Source organism: Vanessa tameamea, chromosome 15 (assembly GCF_037043105.1).
Source record: "Vanessa tameamea isolate UH-Manoa-2023 chromosome 15, ilVanTame1 primary haplotype, whole genome shotgun sequence".
Lineage (NCBI taxonomy): Eukaryota > Metazoa > Arthropoda > Insecta > Lepidoptera > Nymphalidae > Vanessa > Vanessa tameamea.
Window position 1 is genome coordinate 11,812,504 of NC_087323.1, and position 26,962 is coordinate 11,839,465.

The 26,962-nt window shown below is 34.0% G+C and overlaps 1 protein-coding gene and 5 non-coding genes across 6 annotated transcripts in view; 3 read left to right on the top strand and 3 right to left on the bottom strand.

Annotated features, from left to right (window-relative positions):
- The window catches only part of Dop2r (Dopamine 2-like receptor), a 287,869-nt gene that overhangs the window by 139,282 nt on the left and 121,625 nt on the right, over nt 1-26,962 (top strand). The gene's annotated exons all lie outside the window — the stretch shown is intronic.
- Nucleotides 11,943-12,014, bottom strand: Trnap-agg (transfer RNA proline (anticodon AGG)). The gene has a single exon. It is a non-coding gene; the product is annotated as a tRNA-Pro (tRNA).
- On the bottom strand, nt 15,131-15,202 carry Trnap-agg (transfer RNA proline (anticodon AGG)). The gene has a single exon. It is a non-coding gene; the product is annotated as a tRNA-Pro (tRNA).
- Trnap-agg (transfer RNA proline (anticodon AGG)) lies at nt 19,175-19,246 on the bottom strand. The gene has a single exon. It is a non-coding gene; the product is annotated as a tRNA-Pro (tRNA).
- On the top strand, nt 19,946-20,017 carry Trnap-ugg (transfer RNA proline (anticodon UGG)). The gene has a single exon. It is a non-coding gene; the product is annotated as a tRNA-Pro (tRNA).
- Nucleotides 22,969-23,040, top strand: Trnap-agg (transfer RNA proline (anticodon AGG)). The gene has a single exon. It is a non-coding gene; the product is annotated as a tRNA-Pro (tRNA).

The window sequence follows — 26,962 nt, forward strand, 5'->3', positions numbered from 1 at the left end:
AATCGAACCGGGACTTCGGAGTGGCGTGCCCATGAAAACCGGTGTACACACTACACGACCACGGAGGCCGTCATGATAATGTGTGATGTAGTCTATTTTAACCGACTTGACACCTGAACAGGCGGTTTAGGGAAAAACATCTTCTTGTAGTTTTCATGTCACTGCGTGCGCATCATATTAATGGACTTTTAAATTTTTATAATACGCTAACAGAAGTATGTCTTTAAAAATCTACATCATCATTCTCCTGCCCTTATCCCAATTTTACTCGGGGTCGGCGCAGCATGTCTTATTCTTCCATACTTCTCTGTCGGACATCATCTCACAAGTAACATTCTTTCAATTTCAATTTCTTTCAACATCATTTCAATTTCAATAACCATATCGTCTTTCACACAATCCATCCATCGTTTCTTGGTCGTCCCCTACCTCTATATCCATTCATATCCATCCTCATCAATTTTCAAAACCTCAAAACCGTTCTCACAACATCGTCTCGGATTAGAATAGGACCTCCCCAACTCTACCCGTGGGTGTCGTAAGAGGCGACTAAGGGTATTTAAGGCCCACTGCATATCACTTGCACTTTGGGCTACCCGCGCGGTGGCGAGTAAACCACCAAGACAGATTTCCAAGGAGGGTTGGTGTCAGGCAGGCGGCCGACTGTAAAATTTAAGCCAAAACCCTTAGCAGCATGGACAGTATGTCTTTAAAAATCTACGAGTGTTCAAAATATATACAAAAATGTGGAAGTTTATTTTATATACGTATTCAATTGAGCAGACAACATACACTAAATATTAAAAAACCCCTGACATAAAAAAATTGAAAAAACAAATATACCTATTTACTACCTATTCTTTGAGACCGTTCCAATCCTCAATTGGTAAGAATTAGGTTTCAGACGGCTTCCAGATATAGAAATTGGATTCAGACTCGACAGAGAAGAATTATAGTTAACACCTGCGATGTTAATTTATTGACTTTGTTACATAACTGTGAGTAATAATAATAATAAATATTGGCCAACATCACATACATTACTCGGATCCCAATTTAAGTAGCTAAAGCACTTGTGTTATGGAAATCAGAAGTAACGACGGTACCACAAACACCCAGACCCAAGACAACATAGAAAACTAATGAACTTTTTCTACATCGACTCGGCCGGGAATCGAACCCGGGACCTCGGAGTGGCGTACCCATGAAAACCGGTGTACACACTACTCGACCACGGAGGTCGTCAATTCAATCAAGTAATAAAAAACAAGTTGAAGTTAACATGTTTATCTATAAATATCCCGGAGGTAAATGTTTTATTACAAAGGCTTTATTATCTATTATTTAATCGTATGGTAATCATACAAAAATATACCGCTAGTAGATAATGTATATTGCGAATAGGAAAGGTGTAATGACTTTGCATATGCGTTACCCACTTTCCGTTCAATAGCTGATCTACCGCGCGAAAGTAGATCTCTGCTTTACTGTGACAGGTAAGTAAACGAGTGTAACATTTACATGGGATCATTGCTTAGTTGTTGTCGGTACAATGTCGGTATTAACGACTCATAAGTCTTACGGCATAAAAATTAAAACATTATTTATTCAACTAGGCTCAAAGAAGCAATTTTGAATCGTCATTTTACCGTTGGATTAAATGTAAAGCTACCCCCGATTCGGAATGTAGATTTTAGAAGAACCGGCAAGAAAATTAGTAATTATACTTTTTTAACATTTATGAGTAATTTTACCACAGTAAGTCAGTAAGGTACAATTAATTCATCTTTAATATAATCTGCTTTTTTTTTTGACGTGATCTTTATATTTTTTTATAGGTAAATGGAAACGAATACTATGCCCCAGGAAGGATGTAATAACTTAGCCGGGGTATTTGTAAGACCCTGTTGCATATTACAAAAAAAAGAAATTATTTATTACGTGACTACCGCTACCCTTAAACATAACTATAATAATAGAATAAATAGTAACAGCACTTTAAATTAACACTGCTGGGCTAAGACCTCTACCTTTGAGGAGAAGGTTAGGAGCATATTCCACCACACTGCTCCAATGAAGGTTGGTGAATTCACATGTGGCAGAATTTCATTAAAATTAGTCATCAGGTTTCATTACGATGTTTCCTTCACCGCCGAACACAAGATTAATTATAAACACAAATTAAGCACATAAAAATTCAGTGGAGTTTGCCTGGGTTTGAACCCGCAACCATCGGTTAAGATGTATGCGTTCTAACCACTAGGCCATCTCAGCTCTTAGATGCACATATGCAACGGCACAGAAAATTCCAATGCATTGCCGGCCTTTGAGGTATCTGTTTATCTGTCTCTTGGATGGTACCACATTATAATTATGACGGAATATAGTAGGTGGAGGTTGGTTCCATGTTAGCAGGAATCCACAAGCATGAAATAGAAAGAAATACATTAGTCTCACACTTGGTGAAACCTATTGTTATATAGATCTTGGAAATCCTATCAAACATAATAAATGGTAAAATGACTTTACTATGTTCTTAAGTCTTCGCCACCGAAACGATCATCATGAAATTTTGCATGCGCTCTTTCAGTTGAATAGAAAGGACATACAAAGCTGTGGAAAGACACTAGTATTTTCCATAAAATGCATCTTGTTTTAATAAAATTGTAAAGCTATACTAATATTATAAACGCGAAAGTTGCTCCGTCTGTTACCTTCACGCTTTAACCGCTGAATCCATTTTGATGAAATTTGCTGTGGACATAGCTTAAGTAGGACAGCGGTTATTTCTTTAAATTCAACCCTAGTAAGAGTAATATGGGATGCTTTATGTGCTGTAGGAAATTTTTTATAAATTTTGCCGCAGGTTCTGCTGGTATTTTAGAAAAAAACTATTTCATTTTAGAGTTCGTATTGCAATGCTCTTACCCATAAAAGAGTTAGAAATGAAACGAACTGCATTAATTTATTAAGACGGCCCGATTGCTTGTCAGCAAAGCCTTTAGAAATAACCTGGCCGATGAAGTTACTTTAATTTATTTGAGTGTTCGATGGAGCCTTCGTTTAAATTAGATTCACTTCTTGCAATATATTTTAAAAAATATACATATATTTGTAACTAAGTTATGTATGTTACATGCAATTCGTTTTATCTTTAAATATTTTTGGGTCAAATTAAATTAAAATTGTAGTAACTGTCCGTATGGGTTCCATTGCTGTCCTAAGGCGACATCTCCTTTTAAGGAGAGCATTTAAAGCTCATGCTACCACATGCTCAAAATCCGGTTTGTCGTTAATCACGTGGCACAATTTTATCCGAAACATGCAGGTTCTATCACGGTGTTTTTCTTTACCGATAAAAAATGAATAATAAACATAAATTAAATACAAAAGCAAAGCTCACAGTGTTCCACAGGAAATCTTAGGCCCGCACTAAGCTTTAACTAGGCCAGGTAAGAAGGCCGTGCAGAATAGTCTAGCCGTTAGAACATACGGCTTGGCTCTATAGAATATGTTATATTATAGGCGGATAGGCCAATGAATCGTCTGACGGTAAGTCGTTACCACAGCCAATTGATCAATGTGTGTCTGTTGATAATTGTCCATCATATGATTTTGACGTATGACGCACTTCCCTTCTCTTGTGCGCCGCGACAACGTGTATGACGTTAGTGCTCCGCACTTAAAAGTTAGGTAGTGTAACGAACTTCTTCTACTATCCTACAAATAACATCGCCCATCCCTTGGATTGTGTTCTTCAAGTGTGCGAAGATCAAAAGAACGCTCCCAAGAAGAAAGTGTCTTCGAAAGTAAGAGCCTGGATTTCGCGGTAACAATTTTCCCTTTTACTCATCTTAATACAGTCCACTTATCTCTCGCCCGTACATTTTGCTAGACCAATGTTTAAGGAATGGTGCCCTTAGAAATTTTAACCTTTCCTCATATCACCAATAGGTGACTAACCATGAGAACTGAGATGTTAGGTCCTTTATGCCTGTAGCTGGCTTACTCATCCTTCGAACTGAAATACAACCATACTAAGTACTGCTGCTTCACGATAGAATATAAGTGGATGGTACCTACCCACTGTGGTATTATATTAAGATTTTTGCTTCTGTTGTTGGAAACCACCATACATATATTTTTTCTTACATTACACAAATTGACAGTGCGTGGAAACAATCACTACTAAGTAGTCAGCACTGTCGATTTTGCTAGTTTGCTTATACCCATAAGATGTATTATGTAGCTTGAAGCAATATCCCTTTTCGGAGTAGTGGCTTCAAATCCATTAACAAATTTAATTAATTCCTAACTAGTTTTGATAGTATTGTAAGAACAGGCACCAGAGGCAACATCTATTTCCCAAGGGTGATGACTCAGTAGTGATATGGGGAAGATTTTTATAATTCTCAAATATCTTGTATATCAATTTATATCAGAAGTGGTAACCACTTACCTTCAGGCAATAAACAGTAAGTTTTAAGTTATATTTACAACGCTGACTTCAAAAAACTTGAATTTTGAATCGTTACGTTAAAGAATTAAATAAATCCTAAGTCCCCTGGATATACTCAGGGTGAGCATTAAGGGTGGGGCAATAAATTACGATCTATCTTAGCGAGTCTATAAATAGGAGCACTCATTTCCATTTGTGACAGAGCTTCGATTCGGTTTCGTTGCCCCAATTTATAGAGGAGCAGCGGTTTGTATTGACTACCCATTAGAAATATTAGCATAACTCGTTACTGAAGGATGAAATTTTAAAAGGGTACAAGTTATAAAATCAAACCTGTATATTTTTGCTTATCCCATAATTCTAACGGCTTTCATATATGGCTTCAGATCCAAAGGTTCAGCCCAGAGTAAAATTTATTGCAATTTTCAAGGAATTCTTGGTATCAGGTAAGAGTCAGCAAGTTACTGTTAAGACCAAAAACCGTTCCGTATGTATATCACCTATTATTCATAGCTAGAGTCTGAAATTAACAACCGTAGTGAATTCAGTTAGGTAGACAATTGAATTGAAACGCTTCATAGAGCCTTGTATTTTTAACTACTTTTATATATATATTTTATTGCATGTAGATATCGCTTCTCTTATGACTTAGAAATTTATTCCGCACTGAACGTAAAAGGGAAAAGATCCAATGAGCATTAAACTTCTCTCATATAATGCTGAGCATCGAACTGTAAGACAAATGGTGAGGCCCTTTCAAACTCCCTTTTTATTGTGTTATACTAGCAAAACCAGGCAGACGTCCTATCTGTAAATATGTGTATCATCTAGTAGTCAGTATTTTTGTGTTCCAGTTTTTTTTTATGATATTTTGCGGACGAACAAATGGACCGCCTGATGATGTAAGTGGTCTCGTATTTTTCACCTTAAAGGTGAAGACATTTTTATTTTAATTTAAACGTATAATATCAAACAGGAAGTATACTCTCCTAAACAATTAATATTTCTTCTAATCGGTTCATTAATGACGGAGTTCTCAGGTAACAAATATAAATTAAAAATAAATTTAACCGAATTGATAACCTCCTTTTTTGAAGTCTCTTAAAATACATAATTATATTGGTCAACTTTTGCTTGGTGATAGATAAATTGGTGAAATTATCTTTGTGTCTAAAACATGTGTCAAACCATTTCTACATAAAATATATTGATTGCAGCAATTATTTAATTTATACGGAACCGTTTATAATATATATCATAATATATTATCATCCAGCTTATTTTGAGTTCTTAGAGATGGCATGAGTACTGTGGGCCCTTTGAGTATGGACTCATGTGGTTTAATTTAAGAAATATAATATGTTACTCTGGAATTCTTCCCTGTCTAACATATGACTCACCAACCGGGACATACACGAAACAGGCAAGAGAAAAAATTATAATATGTCAAGCCGCCATGGAACGATCCATATTAGGCATACGAAAGAGAGATAGAGGACGCCACACCAAGATAAGAGAAAGAACAAAACTAAAATGGAAATGGGCAGGTCATACAGACAGAACAACGGACACTCGATGGGCGAAGCGTGTCGTCGTCCTATGGAAAGGACCTAAGGGGAAAAGGAAAAGCGGCAGGCCTTGCAGAAGATAAAGCAGGAGACGAGTGGCAATCAAAGGCGAAAAATAGAAAACAATGGACAGAGTTGGAGGAGGCCATTCCATAAATGTAGAAGAGAGTCATGATAATAAACGAACTCAATCAAACAAAAAATATTTTAGAAACGCAACAATTAAAATATGTCATACATACAAATATTCTAAAAAAAATAATGATATATCTTTAAAGTTACTTTTATAGTTTTTTGTTATATTATCAATAATTGTCTACATGCAAAGTAATTTCGAGTACTTGAGATATTTTTAACGAACACATTTCGGTTTAACATCGACACGCATAGACGTTTTTTCATATGTTGACAATTTCTTACGCCCTCGAAATAGTACCGATCGTGAAGGAAAATTTCATGAGGAATTTGCACTTTGCTGTACTAAAAAATAAGGAACCAATTTTTACATGTCTTACTGAAAAACGTGCTAAGGTCCACTCACTCACTGCATCTATACATGAAACTACTTAAGAAGGTGCATTGAGTTCTAGACAATGTTTTTGTGTAACACGTGATCAAACAAGACATCTACCAACGGCTTTAAAATTATACAACGTGCAAACTTTTCAGTGACGATTTCCTATAGCATTCCTTAAAGCGTTATTTATTATCTCAATAATTATTCGCTTGAAATGCGAAAGTCGAACGAGAACTGTAATACGCTTAAAATTATCGACAGTTATTCTGATAAGAATTATAGCTGTGTCACAAATAAATTAACTTTAAGTTAACGTGAAAATGGGAAATATTGTTCTTTTTATTAAAACGTGACGTCATAAATACTTGCGAAGTATTTCATTATTTCAGATTACAGTAGTCATTTTTAATATTGATAATCAATTAAAAAATGGGTAATAACAATAAAATTTCCAAATGCGAAGACTCGTGGGTCCATGTATAAGTCTTGGAAATTACTTACTTGGTGGTAGGGCTTTGTGCAAGCCCGTCTGGGTAGATACCACCCATTCATCAGAAATTCTACCGCCAAATAACAGTAGTCTGTATTATTGTGTTCCGGTTAGAAGGGTGAGTGAGCCAGTGTAATCACAGGCACAAGGGGCATATCATCTGAGTTCCCCAGCTTGGTGGCGCATAGGTGATGTAAGGAATGGTTAATATTTCTTACAGCGCTTTTGTCTATGGGCGGTGGTGACCACTTACCATCAGATGGCCCGTAAGCTCGTCCGCCAACCAATGGCCTAAAAAAAAAAGATTCTCCCACTGGAAAAAAAAAAGATTCTGGGTGATTCTTGTCCAGATTCGTAGTAGTGAGTAGCTCTATGTAGTAAATAAGAAAAATAATCTTGGTTATGTTGAACAAATAAAAATAATGACATTACGTAAGATAATATTTTAGTACGCAAGTAGTAACGTAAACACAGTTTCTTTTTTTTTCCTTACTCTAATGATCCGATGGGAAATCAACTGAAGCGATAATTCAGGCACAGGACCAACGCCTTTTCATGCAAACCCAAGGCATGCTTAAAAACTTCTTAAGAATTCATTAATAAAAATCTGATCACTGTTTTTGGCAAAATCAGGGATTTTCAGGGAGGGGCAGAAACAGTTTATTCTAAAAGACACTTCAAATGAATATAATAATATATAAAATCAATTCATCAATAAACTAACAATTGTATAACCTTACAAATAAAGACGACTTAGGTTCAATATTGGTATTCATTGAAAATAGTTAATCCATTACAGTATTATGTAAAAAACTTTTAGAACGCTTATTATAACGATGCAAAACAAAAGCCAATTTTTTTTGTAAAGCGGTATTTATGAAGTGGGTCGATGTGAGGTTCTGAAAACAATTACTCGAATATTTAAAAGTAAAACGATTCGTGTCGGGTTCGATATCGCATACCTATAAATATTTCTATAAATACGAGCAATGTAGGTCATACTTCCGTCTGAGATCATTTAAATATCTGAATTAATTTGTGAGATTCACTAAAATGTTTCGGTTATATAAATACGAAAATATTTTGAAACATAATTATAAACAAATTTGGTACAGTTTCCTAACGAGTGAAATAGAATCTATATTTGGAGCATCACATCACATCGCAAAAGGGTACAAGATTTTTTTTGAACTTCTCGTTGAAAAATTCTATAATAAGAAGTGCTTCTATAATAATAAGAAGGTTCATTACCTTTTTCATTTAATGTGTTTTATGTGTTAGGTATAACTGTTGTTACTTCTGTTGAACGTTAGAAAAACAAATAAAAAAATATGTCTCTTAGGATCTGTAAAAACTATATTGTCATATTTTTGTAGTTTTCAACTATTAACCGTTTAAAGAGTCTACAGGGCCTCCGGGGGGGGGGGGAGGCAACCGGGCTATGTGGGATTCTTATCTACTAAAAGCACTGCGCTCGTGGCTTGACGAGCTAGTTACGGTCCCAGGGTCACGCCTCATCTTTTAAGCCCCGGGCTTCGGGGTTATGGGTCCTTTCCCATTTCCACTCAACCGTCTCCTTCTGGATCATGACGGTCACGGATCACAGAAGGAGGCTACGGCCCTCCACACCGATTCCCTGCGAAGCATCGCCTACAAAATTGCTCACAGGGACGCGTGGTTTCCCTGATTTAAGAGGGCACGATGAAACACAAATCTTTTTCTTTGAACATATTTCCTTTTCTTTCATTGCGACTAGTGAAGGTAAATTCGTGCCACTCGATAAAATTCTACATTTATATACACAATTCTCGCAGCAATCAAAACATTGTTGAAACAGTTTAACTACGAAGAACGGAATAACAATTAACTATATCGAAATAATCTTTACATTTTTAAATTAACAGCCCGTAAATTTCCCACTGCTGGGCTATGGCCTCCTCTCCCTTTGAGGAGTAGGTTTGGAGCATATTCCACCACGCTGCTCCAATGCGGGATGGTGGATACACGTGGCAGAATTTCCTTCACCGTCGAGCACGAGATGAATTATAAATACAAATTAAGCACATGAAAATTCAGTGGTGCTTACCTGGGTTTGAACCTACAATAATCGGTTAAGATGCACGTGTTCTAACCATTGGGCCATCTCGGCTCTCAAAAAATCTTTAACATCATTATTAAATAAATATTTATAAACTACACGCTTATCAAAATGCACGTGCACAGATCGATTCAAGTGATCACGTTTTGAATTATAAAAACGTATTTTAACACCTTTTAAATTTGTATTGGGAAGGAACTGACTTCTGACGCACGCAAACACTAGTTCAAAAGCCGCGGCTACACTATGTAATATGTAACAAATAGATAGCAATATAGTACTATTATTATTATAGCAGTTCACTAATCTCTTAGGTCTTTGCCGATTGTAAGAATCTGTTCAGGTCTTCTAGTGCCAAACATCATTACTTTGAATTATTATATTCCAGTTTGATGGGTGAGTAAGGCTGTGCCATTTATTTAAATTAGAACCCAAAATCAACGAACCTCCTTTTATTTTTTGTAGTGGCAGTGTTTAAAGGCAAAGGTAAATATAACATAATATAAACATAATGTAATCAATTTCTAATGCGATGCAAATATGTGCGAAAAGAGGTAACCACTGATCATCAAAAAGCGAATTCACTCCTTTGTCAACCTAAGAACCTACAAATAAATTATCGGAATATCTGAAACTATTTACTGAAAACTTAAAAACAGAACTCTGTACTAAAACAATTCAGAATTCAAGGTCATTAATTTAATTCCGAACACCTAATTAACTGTTAAAACGTTCAACAAATACGAATCAGATTATAAAATTACGGTAACACGGTTAATTTAACGTTAAACTATTTAAAATCATTTCTCATTATCCCGCATAGCGGAGCACGAGGAGTGATGCCGATTACACATTTCGTTGGTCCAACATTGACTGATTCCGTTGAATTATGAACAATGAAAATTATATTAAATTATTACGATCAAAATTTAAAGCAGTCGACAGTGAAATATTTTGTGTTTAACATTTTAAAATGTAGTACATTTAATGCTGCCAATTAACCAGATCATTTGTCCTTTATTGCAATTTAAATAACATAGTATTCAAATTTGTCAAATGGTAAATTGATTATATTTTCCGTATTATTATTTATGCCTACACTCTTGCACGAAAACTTTCTCTATATCGTACGCAAGCGGAAAGCAAGGGGTTTCAAGTGTCTAGAACATCGATCCTGTCAATTATAGCGATCTTTCACAAATAATCCTCGATGTAAGAAGTTTGTTAAAAAAAGGTGAGTACAGTCAGAACTTTGAGTGCCATTGTATGCTTCCTACGGCTTTCGAAATAGACTGAGAGATTTCCTTTATTGTGTCTGTTTTATTGTATCTTTATTATTTTTTGCGTATCGACAATATGTCAAAATTGTACCGGTATCAAATAAAAACAAATCAATACTGTTGAGTCATGCTTAGAACACAGTCCCAATCACCTGCTGCTTATTAGGTAGCACGTTTGAAAATCGAAAGAATTTTGAAAGCATGCTCGAAATTAACACTACACTAATAAAATAATCATAAATGTGAACTACTAACATTGGCTCAGCAATAGCATGCTTTCGTGCTATAAATGAGCATATATTAAGTACTTTTAACAACTTATACTACATTGTGTTTGTCCATATAGTCAGCAATCATTCCACACTTTAATGCATCTTTATCGTAATACAAATCTTACTTCGCATATCGTCAAAACAATGATAAATACAATCCATTACCGATGCTATGTACGTTTCTAAAAAAGACACATCTCAGAACGCCGTCCGTTTTTTTCTACGTACATAATAAATAATAAAAATTGATTTATTCCCAGAGAACGCTTCTGTTATCCCAACTGCTTCCTGCTCACACGACCGTTTTGTTACGAATGAACAAAACAAAATAACTTTATTGAAACCTGTTTTAAATCATAAATTGACGATGTGATTAAATTATATCTTGGATTTGTGAAATGTGAAACTGATTTAATTACAGATCCTTCTTTAATTAATTTCACTTGATGGGCTTTGTGGAACTTCAACCATTATATTGTTGCGTTTCGGTTTCGAAGCAACTAAACTCGTGTAGCTACACACAAGGCACAAGGAACAAATCCTCCTAGTTTCCAAACTGGGTGACGTATCGGCGAGACTGTTAATAAGGGATTGTTAATATTAAAAACTAATAGAGTTCGTAATTTATGGGGTACGATTGATCATGAAATCACAAGTTTAAATCCCGAGTCCAGCTGAATTATTTTCTTGGGTTTTCCGTGACGTTCTCAGAAGCAGCCCACGGTTAGAAAGATAAATGAAGATAAAATATGCATGTATACATTTACGAATATGATTCAGGATTTATAGGACGTTAATATGCCTGCAGGTAAATTATAAAAATGATTTCTACTTTATTGCCGTCTTGTGTTTCGTGACGGCAGACGGCATGCTGCTCTATGGTGCCGTCAGAGAAACCGCCGCCGCTTTCTCATTTGTGTGTGCGTGACACGTACTTCGTCGCCTCTCGTCGTCGTATGAATGTGTGTGTACTGCACACGCAATTTGCGTTCATTTTTTTTTTCAAATATATTTATAAATTTTCTTAAAATATAAATCATTTGAATACGATTCAATATAGATATTTCACACTCATAAAAGTCAATTCTATAAAAAAAAGTTATAACTTAAAATATAAAAAAAGTAATGATGACAGACGAAAAATATATTATAATCCTTTAAACAATATTATTGGCTTTGTAAACTAAATTAAAACCAAAAAATATTGAAATTATATGCTTAAATATAAAATAGAGTCCCGAATAAGCAAAAAATATTCGGGCTCGTCCGGGATTTGAACCCGGGACCTCTCGCACCCTAAGCGAAAATCATACCCCTAGACCAACGAGCCAGCTGACGTTTCAACACATTTTAATGTTCACGTTAATCACGCGGTGAAAGTAACACATCGTATGATTTTAACAAGAGATATACTAACTAATGCAACATTATATTGAATGTAAAACACGATCAAACCCGTTAAGTCCATTGTTATACAAGCCATTTCAGTTACTGAGTAACAAACAACCAAACAGCCAAAGCAGTACTTAGTATTGTTTTGTTCCGGTTCGAGACAGTCGGGCACTGTAACTACAGACACAAGGGGGATGACATCTCAACAATCAAAATCAAAATAAACTTTCTTCAAGTAGACTTTTACAATAACTTTTGAAACGTCATTTAACAAACTATTTTAAGTGAAGCTACCACCGGTTCGGAATCCAGATTCTATCAAGAAGAACCGGCAAGGAACTATTTTTCAACATTTAAAAAAATACAAAGTCATGTTAGTTAAATACAATTACATCCTGACAGGAAGTCAACAAGTATTAGCTCCACGGTTTGTCATCGGTATAATCCAGTTCCCACGGGTGGGGTCATGTTGACGTGTCTCTATAGGCGGTGGGACACATATCATCAGGTGGCCCAATTGCTAGATTGCCAACATATACTATGAAAAAAAAAAAAAAAAAATTGCCCGAACCGGGGTTCGAATGTCGATATCGGTACCGGTCCTTTAATAAGCTAGGTGCGACATACACGAGGCTGTCATTATTGACAATGATGGCCGCACATTACTTTCCTCCGTATGTTTTTGTAAATCTAAATCCAATATACTATTCGTGAGTCAGCACCTCCGTTTTTATCTATTAAGTAAATAATTCAGTTTGTTTGTACACGAATCACGTAAAAAATACACAACAATTTCAGGGAGATGGGAATTTCACACTTATTGCCGCGAGACTGGATACCACACGCAAATAGGCAGTACGATTTTTCCCTGAAGCTATATTGTGGGTAATTTTCATATAAATTAAGTTTCATGATAATTTATTGGAATACATAATATATATGTAAAGAAAAAAATGTATTTTTCTTTAATTTGAACTCCGCGCATAAACCGTCATCAAACGCGCAGTGACATGACAACTAAATTTTGTTAGCCATGAAAAATATTAACCTAGAATCAATCTCGTGATTGTGAAAAGTAAAGTATAAAGTATCTTGTGATTAGGAACAGACATTGTTAATAAATAAACATTAAATGTCGTTTCTCTTTTTACAGAGAAACTCAATTGTGTTTCATTAACTGTGTCGTCCTAATAAAAAGAATACTAGAAAAAATCTTATATATATGCTTACTAGCAAGGTAATATTGACAGGAAATTATGGATTTAGCTTTGTATATAAAATTTCGAAATTCTTTAAATACCTACTTTTTTCTTTTCACGATTATTACGAAATTAAGTTTTGTACTTTTGGTTCTTTGCTATATTTGAACCTAGTAAGCTTAAGTCACTAACATAGGGATTTTTATAAACATAAATTTCGGATTTTCAATAAAACAGACACCCTTTCTGTATAACTACCTGTTAATATATTTTTACATTAACAGCCTGTAAATTTCCCACTGCTGGGCTAAGGCCTCCTCTCCCTTTGAGGAAAAGGTTTGGAGCATATTCCACTACGCTGCTCCAATGCGGGTTGGTGGAATACACATGTGACAGAATTTCGTTGAAATTAGACACATGCAGGTTTCCTCACAATGTTACCCTTCAACGCCGAGCACGAGATAAATTATAAACACAAATTAAGCACATAAAAATGCAGTGGTGCTTGCCTGGGTTTGAACCCGAAATCATCGGTTAAGATGCACGCGTTCTAACCACTGGGCCATCACGGCTCAATATATTTTTATTAGTTACTTATAAATCTCTCGTTGGTTTAGCAATAATATATTAAAAATAATATTATGTACAATCATTATTACCTATGAAATTAAAAAAAACATATAAAAATGTCACGTTTTGATGATTTGGAATTAATGGCACAATAAATTAAAAATATAGATAAAACGATAAGCGACATATAAATACTGCTATTGTAAAATAATAAACTGATATCTATTTATATCTATTACACATAGATATATATATTATTCATATTATATGAAAATAAGAATGAATTAACATTATAATTATTGTTTTTAAATTTAAATATTGATAAAGATTCCGACTTAGCAAATTGAATACGTCCTTCCCAGTCTCCTTTCTAAATAGTTTTATTTTTATTCTAAGAAGGTAACAATTGTATTGTTTGTTTAAGATTTAATTTTCTAATTCATGAGTCTATTACTTCTTTATATTATTTTAATAGTGTTGTAAGTACCTGTAGTCCGTCTATTATTGATGATTTTTGTAAATATGCCGACAGTGTTTCAAAAAAATAAATAAAGATATGTTTAGCTTCGCCTATAAATAAATTACAACCTTGGCAAAATATTACATATATAATTAAAAATTGTTGAATTAGTAGTCGTTGATATTTAGGTCAGTTAAACAATAATTTTATTATATTTATTTAAAGTTCATCTATACTAATATTATCAATGCAAATGTAGCTCTATTTGTTTGTTATGTTTTCGCGGCTAAGCTACTAAACCGTATTTGATAGAAATTGGTATTGAGCTAGCTTGAGTCCCAAGGAAGGACATGTAGGTATACCTAAAACCTGCTATCATCTTTAACACGCAGCGAAAACGAATAATACATAATTAAATACTTCATTACTGAATATCTTACCGGTTCATTTAAGTACCGAACACGAAATAGTTTACATTAAATTGAATCTTACTCAATAAGATCCAATATTAATAAAGATTATATTGATTTTTAAAGTACAAATAATTTTGCCGTATAGACACAGCTGTTCAAGTTATTACGTAGACTCGAACTAGTTACATGAATATTCGTAACGATTGTACAAATAAAGGATGAACTGTCTGACTAAGAAACTTTACAGTATTCAGAAATCCTACGAAATTTTATCGACATGAACTAAATTAATTACATTCAGTAAAAATGTACCGATTTTGTCAATGAACTTTGTCAATTCAAAATACTTATGCACAGTCAGTATTATGTTTCAGTGATTTAAACGTAAGATGATTTAAATAAAAATAATTTTGGGCTCGTCCGGGATTTGAACCCGGGACCTCTCGCACCCTAAGCGAAAATCATACCCCTAGACCAACGAGCCGCGTGACTAATGTACTAAAATTTATCATGTGTAGAAGAAATACGCATCGAATTTTTGGTGAAAGTTGATATACAAGCTATGATGAAAAGTGAACGTGAACGCCGAATTCAACCCGCAATACGTAACACACTGAGCGTTCTTTAAACAGTCTAACTATACTATTATGTTATAAATTCAAAAGTAATTTTATCTGACTGTTTGTATGTCTTTCAATAACGCTTTCACGTTCATTGAACCGAATTCGATGAAATTTGGTATAAAATAATCTTGGATCCCAAGGAAGGACGTAGCCTATGTCCTGTATTTTACGTAACATCTGAAGACCATAACATTGGGAAGCCGTGGGCGACAACTACTTAAGTATAACAAATGTAACATTTACTGAAAATGAATTGAATTTATTATTATTTTTATTTTATGATACATTAAATGAAATTTTGCACAAAGACAGATTATAGTTTCGAATGACACGTAGGTAAGTTATTTTTTTATCCCGGACAAATACCCGATACCTCTTTATAAGACATATGGACGCTAAACTCAATATTTATAAGTATACATGGACTACAAAAATAATAAGATGAGATTATCCACGTTAATGTACCATACTTCAAGCAATACTTGAACCCATTTCACTTTCTCTGTAATATAGTTGTAACGATTCCATAATACTGACTATAATAAAGCAATGATAATCATATCATCCTGACTGATTTTGGTCAAGAAGACCAGCGAACTACGCAGGACCTATCATAATACAAGTGTGTGCAAGGGGCACTCTCCATACCCTAACTCTCATAATCCGATGGAACGGCATATTCGATACAGGAAAACTTTCAGGCGCACCACCATTGTGCGTGCTATCCAAACTTCCATACTCCGGGTTGTTTCTGAGAATTTTTCGACTGAAAACCCAGTATCTTAGTATCGATCTGAGTTGGGGTTTAAAACCTCAAGTATCTATCCACTAGACTAAAGAACGACAAACAAGAATAAGTATATAGCCGGCGGTTGTTCCGAACCGATACGACTTAGGAACCTTCAAGAAAAGAGCGTACTCTTTCCTGAAAGGCCGGCAACGCACCTGCAAGCCCCCCGGTGTTGCAGATGTCCATGGGCGGTGGTAGTCACTTTCCATCAGGTGAACCTCCTGCTCGTTTGCCACCTCTACTATAAAAAAAAAAAAAATATAGATATCACAATGGCTAAGTGAATTTTTAAGAATATTCAGTCGAAATTTATTTATTCGTTTCAATTGTCAACGCATACAATAACGAAACAAAATAGGGAGTGATTGATTTGATTTATGTAAAACGCATTTATTTCCAATACACAGTTATTTGAAAACTAAAATGGGTAACTGAGGTGGATATTTCATGACATTTCATGACAGTTGTACATGATAATGTACTGTGGATGGAATTAATCCATCTCGTTTGGTCTGTGCTCTGCATTATTACTTTCTAATCCAGATTTAACAGATAGAACAGAATAGTTTGGTATTATCTGATCTGATGGTAGAAAGGAAACATAGATAGTAAAACACCCAATGGCCATTAGGAAGTAGGAAACTAGGGAACACCTGTAAATGTATTACTGTTGAAGATAAGTCATGGAGCTAATTCAACGCGCTGTTCCAATCAAGTCCTTTGGCAGGGTAAGTGAGCCAATGTAAGGGACAACAGCAAACAAGGGACATGACATCTTTGTTCCCAAGGTTGGTGGAGCATTGGTGGTGTAAGGACTAGTGACTAATTACCATCAATAATCCCAAAGGCTAGTCCGCTTAGCGATATTAAAAAAAAACAGTGGCACCTAACTGAATCTCACTGCTGGGCTTTTTAGTCCCCCATTACTAAATAGATTTGTATAACTGTGATTTTATCAAAGCATCCGTTATTCTATTGGCAAATATGAATATTTTGAACTGTAGTGTTCCGATAAAGACGATTTCATTGGGATTTAGTATCTTAGATCCTGATGTTAAGCACCATTTTTGAATTGATGAAGCTTATACATGTATCTTATTGAGCCGAGATGCCGTAGTGGTTAGAACGCGTGCATCTTAACGGATGATTTCGGGTTCAAGCCCAGGCAGGCACCACTGAATTTTCATGTGCTTAATTTGTGTTTATAATTAATCTCGTGCTCGGCGTTGAAGGAAAACATCGTAAGGAAACCTGCATGTGTCTAATTTCAACGAAATTCTGCCACATGTGTATTCCACCAACCCGCATTGGAGCAGCGTGGTAGAATATGCTCCAAACCTTCTCCTCAAAGGGAGAGGAGGCCTTAGCCCAGCAGTGGGAAATTTACAGGCTGCTAATACATCTACCTTACAGTATTAGTCTAAGGTAGTCGAGAGACCACACTGTATGACATACACGGTACATTTATTCGTTCTCTCTTCTATAGTGCATCAAAGTGTATTACAAGAAAGAACATTTGTAGATAACCCTTGAAATGTTATAAAAGTTAGCAGTATATGAAATAAAACTTCAAGGTTTGTAGTCGAGAACCATTTCTAATATATCCCTAAGGACGCACGTCCCGACAATGTATTTATGTCTGTATCAAGAGCAAGCAGCATTTGTGAAGCAATCTTTTAAGATTATTGCATTAACGGTATATATGGGCGCAGATTAGTCCCCTACTATTATCGTAATGTGAAAACATTTTTGGTGATTTTTCACCTTTCGTCCTTCTGAAACTGGATTATGTTGAATTCTAGACGTCTAAAATTCAGCTTCTCCTACTATGCCTGGTTGTGATGTCTTACAGAGCCTTCATTTTACAAACGATCTTATGATGGTCTTGTAAATATGGGCGCATTCTTTTATATTATGTAACTTTTTTTAAAGAAAAAAATATAGTATTTTAACCCCGGGTAAAATTATGTTGTAAATATTCCTGAGAATTTCACTCATAATTATGTCAACACAGTTTGACCAAGCTATTTAAATTAATGAGGGCTAAATTTGGCAACGCGTACGGGACAGTTTGAATTTCTCTTTCGGCTAATTAGGTTATCTAAGTTGGTATTACTGTTCGTGTCGTATTACTTGGAAAATATAATGCGAGAACAATGTTTTGTTAACCAAAATAGCGTCTACGCAAAATCCGTACCAGCCGTAGGTGGATAACGTATAACGAGGTCCCGCCTGTAACATTTACCATTTATCAAGTTTAAACTTTATATTAAATATTGTGGCAATAATAACTGTTTAACTCCTTCATTGGATATACGAAACCGTAATTAATATTTCCATTTATTCAAATACGTGAATTGGAGCAGCGTGGTGGAATATGCTCCAAACCTTCTCTTCAAAGGGAGAGGAGAGAAGGCCTTAGACTAGTAGTGGGAAATTTACAGGTTAATGGAAACTATAATGTTAAAAAAATACTTGAATATCGTAGAAATTAACTAACTAACCGAATTTTTCTTTTTATCGTTGAAGACGTGGCGTTTGTTTTCGTTATTTTGTGCAGGATATAAAAATCATTTCTAGAAATTTAGAGTTATTTCCGTTATTTAACTAATATTAGGGATGGAAGTTGGTTCCTAATTACACCAGAACGGCTGAACGGATTCGAATAAATTTTGACACTGAGATAGATTATAGTCTAGCATAGCAAATAGGTTATTTTCATTCCTAATAATTGCCCCCCTGTCCCTCCTCTACTCACAATTGGGTGGAAACTAGTCCTACATCCGTTTACATGCCTAACGTTGGACTTAGTTCGTGTACAGTTTATATCAATTTTTATTTTCTACTAGCATTACTTTTTAAATTGCTGATGCGTAATTTTACACAGTGTAAAGTAATATTCTTGTACTTGTAATTTTTAAAATTTATTTCTCATTGTGAAACGGTAAAGTGTAATTCCATTTGAATTGAGTTAATGTTTATTTGATTAGTAGATTCGGATACAGCCAATAATTGAATAAACTCTTAACTTAAAAAAACGATTGGGCTCGTCCGGGATTTGAACCCGGGACCTCTCGCACCCTAAGCGAAAATCATACCCCTAGACCAACGAGCCGTTATCATAAGACGTGAACTTCAGTTATAGAATTAAACATTACATTAATATTATTATACACCGAAGCCTATACACCGATTCCAATAATTCAAAATATTAAAAAAGGCTTCTTAAACTTCTATAAAACTTTCATCCTTCATTTCAATCTTCTTAAGTGATCAATTTCAAAACGCTATCAGAGCTGTCTTTACCTCATAAATATAAGACTAAATACCAATTTTCATTTTTATTTCCCTTAGAAGATACATTTAGTCATCTTTCAGTGCTCACGTACGTTCCATAAGGATTTCTTGCGCACAATTTCATCCTGTTGCCCGTCCACCGTCTGAGTGTTGTGTGTCAATCAGCCCTTTTAAAATTTTATTAATTAGACCTGTTAAGCAAAGGATGCCTTTGTTTTCTAATATAGACGTTTTATGTAAACCCCTAGACCACTCGGGACGGGTAGCTAGTTGATAAATAAATTAAAAATATACTAAGAATCGAGTACATAAATTAACATATAGAAACGAAGGCTAGTCAGTCAATTTTGAACTGTACTCACATTGTAATAAGGCTTATTACGCGATATCTACAAGCCTATAATATAGTATTATATTATAATTATCGCGATATTGTTTTGTGTATAAACATTCTATATGTAATGTTATCTTTGATTCTATAAAACAGTTATAACTTTTGTTCAGTTCATGCATCATCGGCTCGTTGGTCTAGGGGTATGATTTTCGCTTTGGGTGCGAGAGGTCCCGGGTTCAAATCCCGGACGAGCCCAATGCTTTTTTTAAGATCCAAGATTTCAATAAGCTCAAATGATGTACCCGAATCTACTTCTTAATCCGTTTATGCTCAGAAAATCGAAAGGCCGTTTTTATAATGTTGACTGAATATTTTGTTTATTAAGGTCGTTATGGAGGTTTTGTTTCAGTAGGTCAGAGACGACAACGGCAGATAAGAATTAATGTAATTACAACACGTTATTTAAGGAGAAAAATATTCAAAAACAAAAATCAGCGAATTAAACAAATACAAAAAATAAATAATACGAACTCAGGATTGCCTCGTTAGAATACAACAAATTAACAAAACTGCCGACGACATCCTGATACCCCCCATATAAATAACTCCCCAAGACCCCAACATAGCATACTGCTCGTATATTAGAAGTTAAGTATTCTACTTCGGCGTTGGTGAGAATGTAATCAAGGCCGTGGGTAATTTATAACTGCTTGGTTTCCTTGTAGCTGTTTCTTATAACCTGAGGATCGTCTTCCTGATACTAAATGAGGGTACGAAAAATATACGACCATTTTTAGTCATAAGACGTCAAACTTATGTCTTTTTGGCGACCTCACTTACAACCCTTTGTTTTCCTAAGCCCCTGACAATATACATATAATGTTAAATCTCATGATGATCGGTTAAGGCGTGAAAGCGTAACAAACATACAAACTAACTCACTATTGCATCTACAGTATTATTATTGCACCAAATTTATATTTTGGCTTTTATGATAAAAAATAACCTATAAAATATAATAACTTTCCTAACTTATAAAATCTTAATTTCATCCATCACAACCTCATTCAGAATCTTAATAAAATCCGTAATAAATCACTCTATACGCGTGTCATATTGTGATATACATCTATATGTTTAACATTGAACAGTTTGTTTTTGTTTTTTTTTTAATCTTTATAAGTATAAAATTAATGGCCGCATATAAGAAACAATTAAGAACGGCTTGACAGATTTGATTTATTTATTGTTGTTTTTGTAACTGCCAGCGCATTATTTTTGTGAAAGAAAATTTTTGAATATTTGGAAATTAGGTTGGTTTTCTTTTATGAAATCCAGAAGAAAAAAAGTGACGTTTGGTAAAGACGAACTGACTAATTGCCAGACACCGAACAACTTAATCGACATGTTTTACTACTAATAATAGTTATTTGGTTTTGCATTTTCTTTACAAGTAATTTGCTCTACAACACCAGATTGGGTCGCTAGTTGATAATATTTTGTTAAATATATATATTTCTATAAATTTTTACACATCGTGTACGTCGAAATGTGCCACAGCTTAGAAAAGGCAAAGTCACTACGCTGCTCCGATACGGTTATTATACGTATTCATATGTAAGACTAGACTAGAAGATTTAAGATGCAGTGATACAGATAATTAAATAAGTATTACTTGTTCGCATTTCGAACGAGATAAATATTTTCTACCCGTAAGTAGTTGTTTTTCTGTCTACATCAAAATGCCTATACTGGCCTCTTCGTACCTATCTATACTATTAAAGTTAGGACCATCAAATTTGGTGAGTAGAATATAATAGACACCCACTAAGGAAGAAAGTTTAGAAATTCTAGCCCTAAAGGGTGAAATAGGGGTTGAAAGTTTGTATGGAAATCCGTCCTTTTTTTAAGTTAGAAACATGAAACTTTATTTTTGGAATAATGATTAAAAATTAGTAGATACGTATTTAAACGTTTCTGGATATTCTACCTCTAAAATAAATATAAATAGGGGTTGACATTTCGTATATAGGTTAGTCTGGAAGTCCGTCATTTTTGCAGTTAGAAGCACGAAACTTAATTTTTGGGCTACTTTATTTTTGGTACACGAAGAGGTCTTAAATTAACGTATTTTAAGTTTATCTATAAATATAATCATAGCCCACGTGAGCAAAGCCGCGAGCATCAGCTAGTATATTAATATAATATTACAGGCTCGCCCGTTATATGAGCCCGTAATGTTCTTATTTATCTCACCGCATGCCCTGATCGTTTTTCTCATGCGTATCGAAATTACGTTGTAAATTGCAGGAATTTTCATTTACAGAGAAGGCTACAATTTATATTATACAAATTTTAGGCTTTACCTATTATTTACTTGGAGTCCAATCTCGCTTCATAGTGAATTTCAGTAAAATCGATTCAGTGTTTTAGACGAGATACCATAACAGACAGACAGACATAGTAACTTTTGCATTTGTAATATTAGTATAGTTTTTTTATGAATGCTTACTTATATAATTTAATAAAAGTTCGTCGTTACGAAATATATAAAATAATTTTATGCCTAATTATTATTTCACTCAAGAGGTTTCAAGAATAAGTTTTTTTTTTCTTAACCTGCAACTCGATTGCAGCGTCTCCTACTGGGTGCAAAATCCTACCCAGGGACCTATTTAAACAAACACGAAAAAATTTAGATAATTGATCCATGTGTTTAGGAGTTCAGTGACGGTGCTGTAGAACAGATGAATTTTATATACGAAGATGAAACTAATTTTCACACTTTAAAAATCTTTTGTAGCAACACTGGTATATGATAAACACGGAACGTATATAAATCTCAAGTTTATATTGTATGAAATAGTTGAGACGCTCTACTGAACATTTCATAGCTTTTATAAAATCCTCGCTTATGTGAACTTATATGAAAACATAAAGAAGGAGATGTCCTACGGGTTACAACCATAACCGAATTTTGCGACTTCGAACCTGGATGGGCACTGTCGAATTTGCCTAACTGAGACCATAGATCAAAAGTTAAAAGTTAAAGAAATATACGAACGTATTAATTTATTATTAAATAAATTTTAATTGTAAAATCATAAACATTGACAAAAATGTTTTAATAGCAATTGTAAGTAAAAGATTTGAGTAGATTTGAAAGTAATATTAAAAGAAAGAGTAAATTGACAGTATTACCAAGCGGCTCGTTGGTCTAGGGGTATGATTTTCGCTTAGGGTGCGAGAGGTCCCGGGTTCAAATCCCGGACGAGCCCAATTGTTTTTATTTTTTCGTCTTATTTATAAACAATCTTAACAGTCCGTTACTAGAAGTATTACTAGATATAAATGATTAATATCTTAAATTTAATGTCCAACAATTATTCATATATGTATATATAGAGAGCCGAGATGGCCCAGTGGTTAGAACACGTGCATCTTAACCGATGATTTCAGGTTCAAACCCAGGCAAGCACCACTGAATTTCATGTGCTTAATTTGTGTTTATAATTCATCTCGTGCTCGGCGGTGAAGGAAAACATCGTGAGGAAACCTGCATGTGTCTAATTTCAACGAAATTCTGCCACATATGTATTCCACCAACCCGCATTGGAGCAACGTGGTGGAATATGCTCCAAACCTTCTCCACAAAGGGAAAGGAGGCCTTAGCCCAGCAGTGGGAAATTTGCAGGCTGCTAATGTAATGTAAAAAATAAATAAAAAAAGATAATTTTAATGACTTACTACTAAGAAGAAACAGCCTTTAAAAGTCCTAACCGAGCAAAAAATTGTATGTACACGACGTAATGATATGCTTATAACGCCAAGTTTACGACTCCGCAAAGTTAATAAATCTTTCTTGGGGCAAGGTTTTTACTGAAATAAAATTTTGCAGTATTTTTTTTAACTTTAGATAAATTCAAATCAGTTGTAAAAAAACTTTAACAAATAAACTATGTAGATGACAAAGGAAAGCGTAGAGATGATACTTGTTGAATTTTCTTGTATAATTGTATTAAACTTTATACAAGTAAATTCAATAAGTAATGTGTCTCAAATGCAAATTGGAAAAGAGTAGGTAATTTCTTGCCGATTCTTCTCGGTAAAATCTACATTCTGAACCGATAGTTCTGTAAAATGATTCAAAAGCGCTTGTAAAAGCCTACTTGAATATTTTGATTTTGATTCATGTCTTCTAACAATTTATTTCAGGCAGGTAAAGTCAGAATACAGCGTAAGTAACACTCAAGTAATAACTCCTTAATAAAGCGATCCCTGCACGCCGTTCTCTCGGACCGTAAAAACTTTTTTTTAATTAAAACGCCCGAGTCGATCCCATCAAAGTTGCTGTTTTTTTTTCAATTTCAAGTGCATTTTACTTTAATATTTATTTCCGAGTGCGAAAACAATTCAGCGGTTCTTCACACTTAACTACTACATGATAAATTAAATTTATAAAAAATAATTAACTTCCTATTAATGTAAATACAATTATTTTTACGCGGTTTATGTATATTTTATTACTTAAATAAATATTCTTGTTTCGTTAACAACGGTCTCTCTTTAAATCTGTCAGTAGTGAACTTTAGTTACCTTTGGTTTCATATATGAGACCAAAAAGTATTCATGAAAATGTATTACACAGAAATCTTAGCAAATGCCAATACATTATTACCTACGATAAAACCAACGATTGAATAAAAAAGGCATTTTATTAATGAATTTTGATATAAGATTTAAATATATTAATTGAACAAGTTAAAATATAAATATTTCAGTTAAAATGTGTCATTCACACAGGTATTTTAGTATGAAATATTCTATACCATAACAGCTATTTGTAATATTTGAATCTAAGACTGACTGCCAGGAGTTTGTCCTTTCAGTCAATCTTCTTGACCATATTTTTTTTTTTTTATTTATTAAATCTACACAGACGTGTCACCTGTAGCTTCGGTATATATTTTCATTTATTTTTATTTACTAACAAGTAACACACATATAATCCAGGAAGATATACGTAGACTTACTTCGAAACAAACAATAATTTACCGGGAATGTTGAAATTGCTATTTAGAAGAATCTTACATTGTTTATTATAAATCTTCTCATCGTTATTATATTATATAAGCTTACATTGAGGAGGCTGTACATTAAGCTTGTGAAATTATTTATAATTAATTAAATAGTATTTAAAATAGTTTTTGTTTTTTTCGGCCTTCCGTCTCTACCTAACGTAACTAACGTATTTGAAGTGCATGCTTATCACAGTCCTATAATTGTTTTTCTTATATTGCAATACTGATTTCAAATTGTTGTTTTAATTTAGTAACTGTATTTAAAAAGGTACGTCTAATATAAATGAGAACATATATTAATATATCATAATTATTTATTATAAAACAATCAAACATATAAGCTGTAATTAAAGTAAGGAAAAGCCGAGGAAATAAATCTATCAATTTTGAAACTCTTGAGAGTTTTAAACGTTTTTAGCCCTTAAATTCATTCAGAAGTTAAAATTTACGAGCGTGGCCCTGCTTGCATGTGCCGGGATTAAATTCTCACGGTCGGTATATCGGCTACATATATTTTTTTCGGTTTCTTTGAGTTTATTCGATTCTTCCTTTATTCATTTGTAAATTTGAATTGAAATTTTTTTTTTGTTAGTTTTTTTATAAGTAGACGTATATATTCGGAACCAGTGATTAATATGATGAGAATACTCTCAACTTCCTTCTTAAAATATGTCGAACCTATAACGTCGATTAAATTAAAATTCATTGTTTTTTTTTAAATATAGAAGCTTTCTCACTGAAATAAAAACTACACTGGATCGAAAAAAAATCAATACCTGAGAATATACGGCGTTACCTTAATTTGCTACCAAGAAATCAATATCCAAAATGAGAATTCGAATATTCCGGCTGTACCTCTCTGATAGGGTAAATCAACTTGCAAATTCTGAGGACAGAGATATAAATTGTCAAATTGAAAAAAAGACAAAAATGGTTTTCATTTTTCCGAAATAAATACATTCAACAGATATATAATAAAAATAACAGCCTCGGCTGGGCTGAGACCTTCACTCTTTTATAGGAAAAGGGCGAGGTTTGATCGATACAACATACATAGAAATTCAGCTAGTGAACATTTATTCCTTATCCAGATTTGAACTCACGATCTTCAGTCAAGACTAAGCTTTACAACTGAATCATTTCGTTTCCATCAGATCTACTTAACCCAAAACTGAAACGAAGCATAAAATAAATTTTCATATTAGAAAAGTATGAGGATATAGCAAAGTTCGTATGCAGATAAAATAGCATACGTTGTTTAATAACAGTGGAGGAAGGCGAAAAACCCTCGAGGCAGGAATGAGTTCGTAACATAACTTTGTCTCATTACATAGTTGTTATATAACAATGTGCAACGTCAATAGAAGAGTTAGTCGTCGACGACGAATTATATATGAACGAACGTTTCTAAAGCTAATGATGGTGGGGTCCGAATACAGCGCTCGAGGTTTAGGCGTCAGCGTTTAGACGCCTAATTATTTTGTTCATATGAATAATCCTTATATTTTTTTATAGTCTTGTTAAAGTCCTGCTCGACTGTGGAGGTTTCTGATAAAACTTGGATATGGCCGATAATTTTACCCCACTAGAAGTAAAACAACAACGGACGGAAAAATGACTATATTCTTAATTTTTATTTGAACATTCTAAGAGTCAAATCAAAATCAAAATATTCTTTTTTCAAGTATACATGTTATAATGTTGAATTAAATTACCACCTAAACCCACCACCGCTTCGGAGAGATTCTACCGAGGAAAACCGGCAAGAAAGTAGAAACTGATCCACTGTTTTAATCACAGAGAATGTCAATAAAGAACGATTGAATTTTTATATATCCTGCCTAGAAGTAAATAAACACTAAGTCCATGCTTTTTATCTTTAATGTAATCTTGTATTGATTAATACGCCTTATTTATCAATATTTTTGATAAGAGTTCCAGCTAGGTTCTACTGATAAGTTCTAAATTGTAAAACTCATAACGTTAACTTGGCTGATCTGCAATTTTTATCCAAGACTTCGAGAATCACAGTGTTATAGATCTTATCATACTGGAACCATTGGTTGTTAATGTTTTATGTTGTTTAACGACGAATTAAAGTAAATTTAAAAGCCTATTT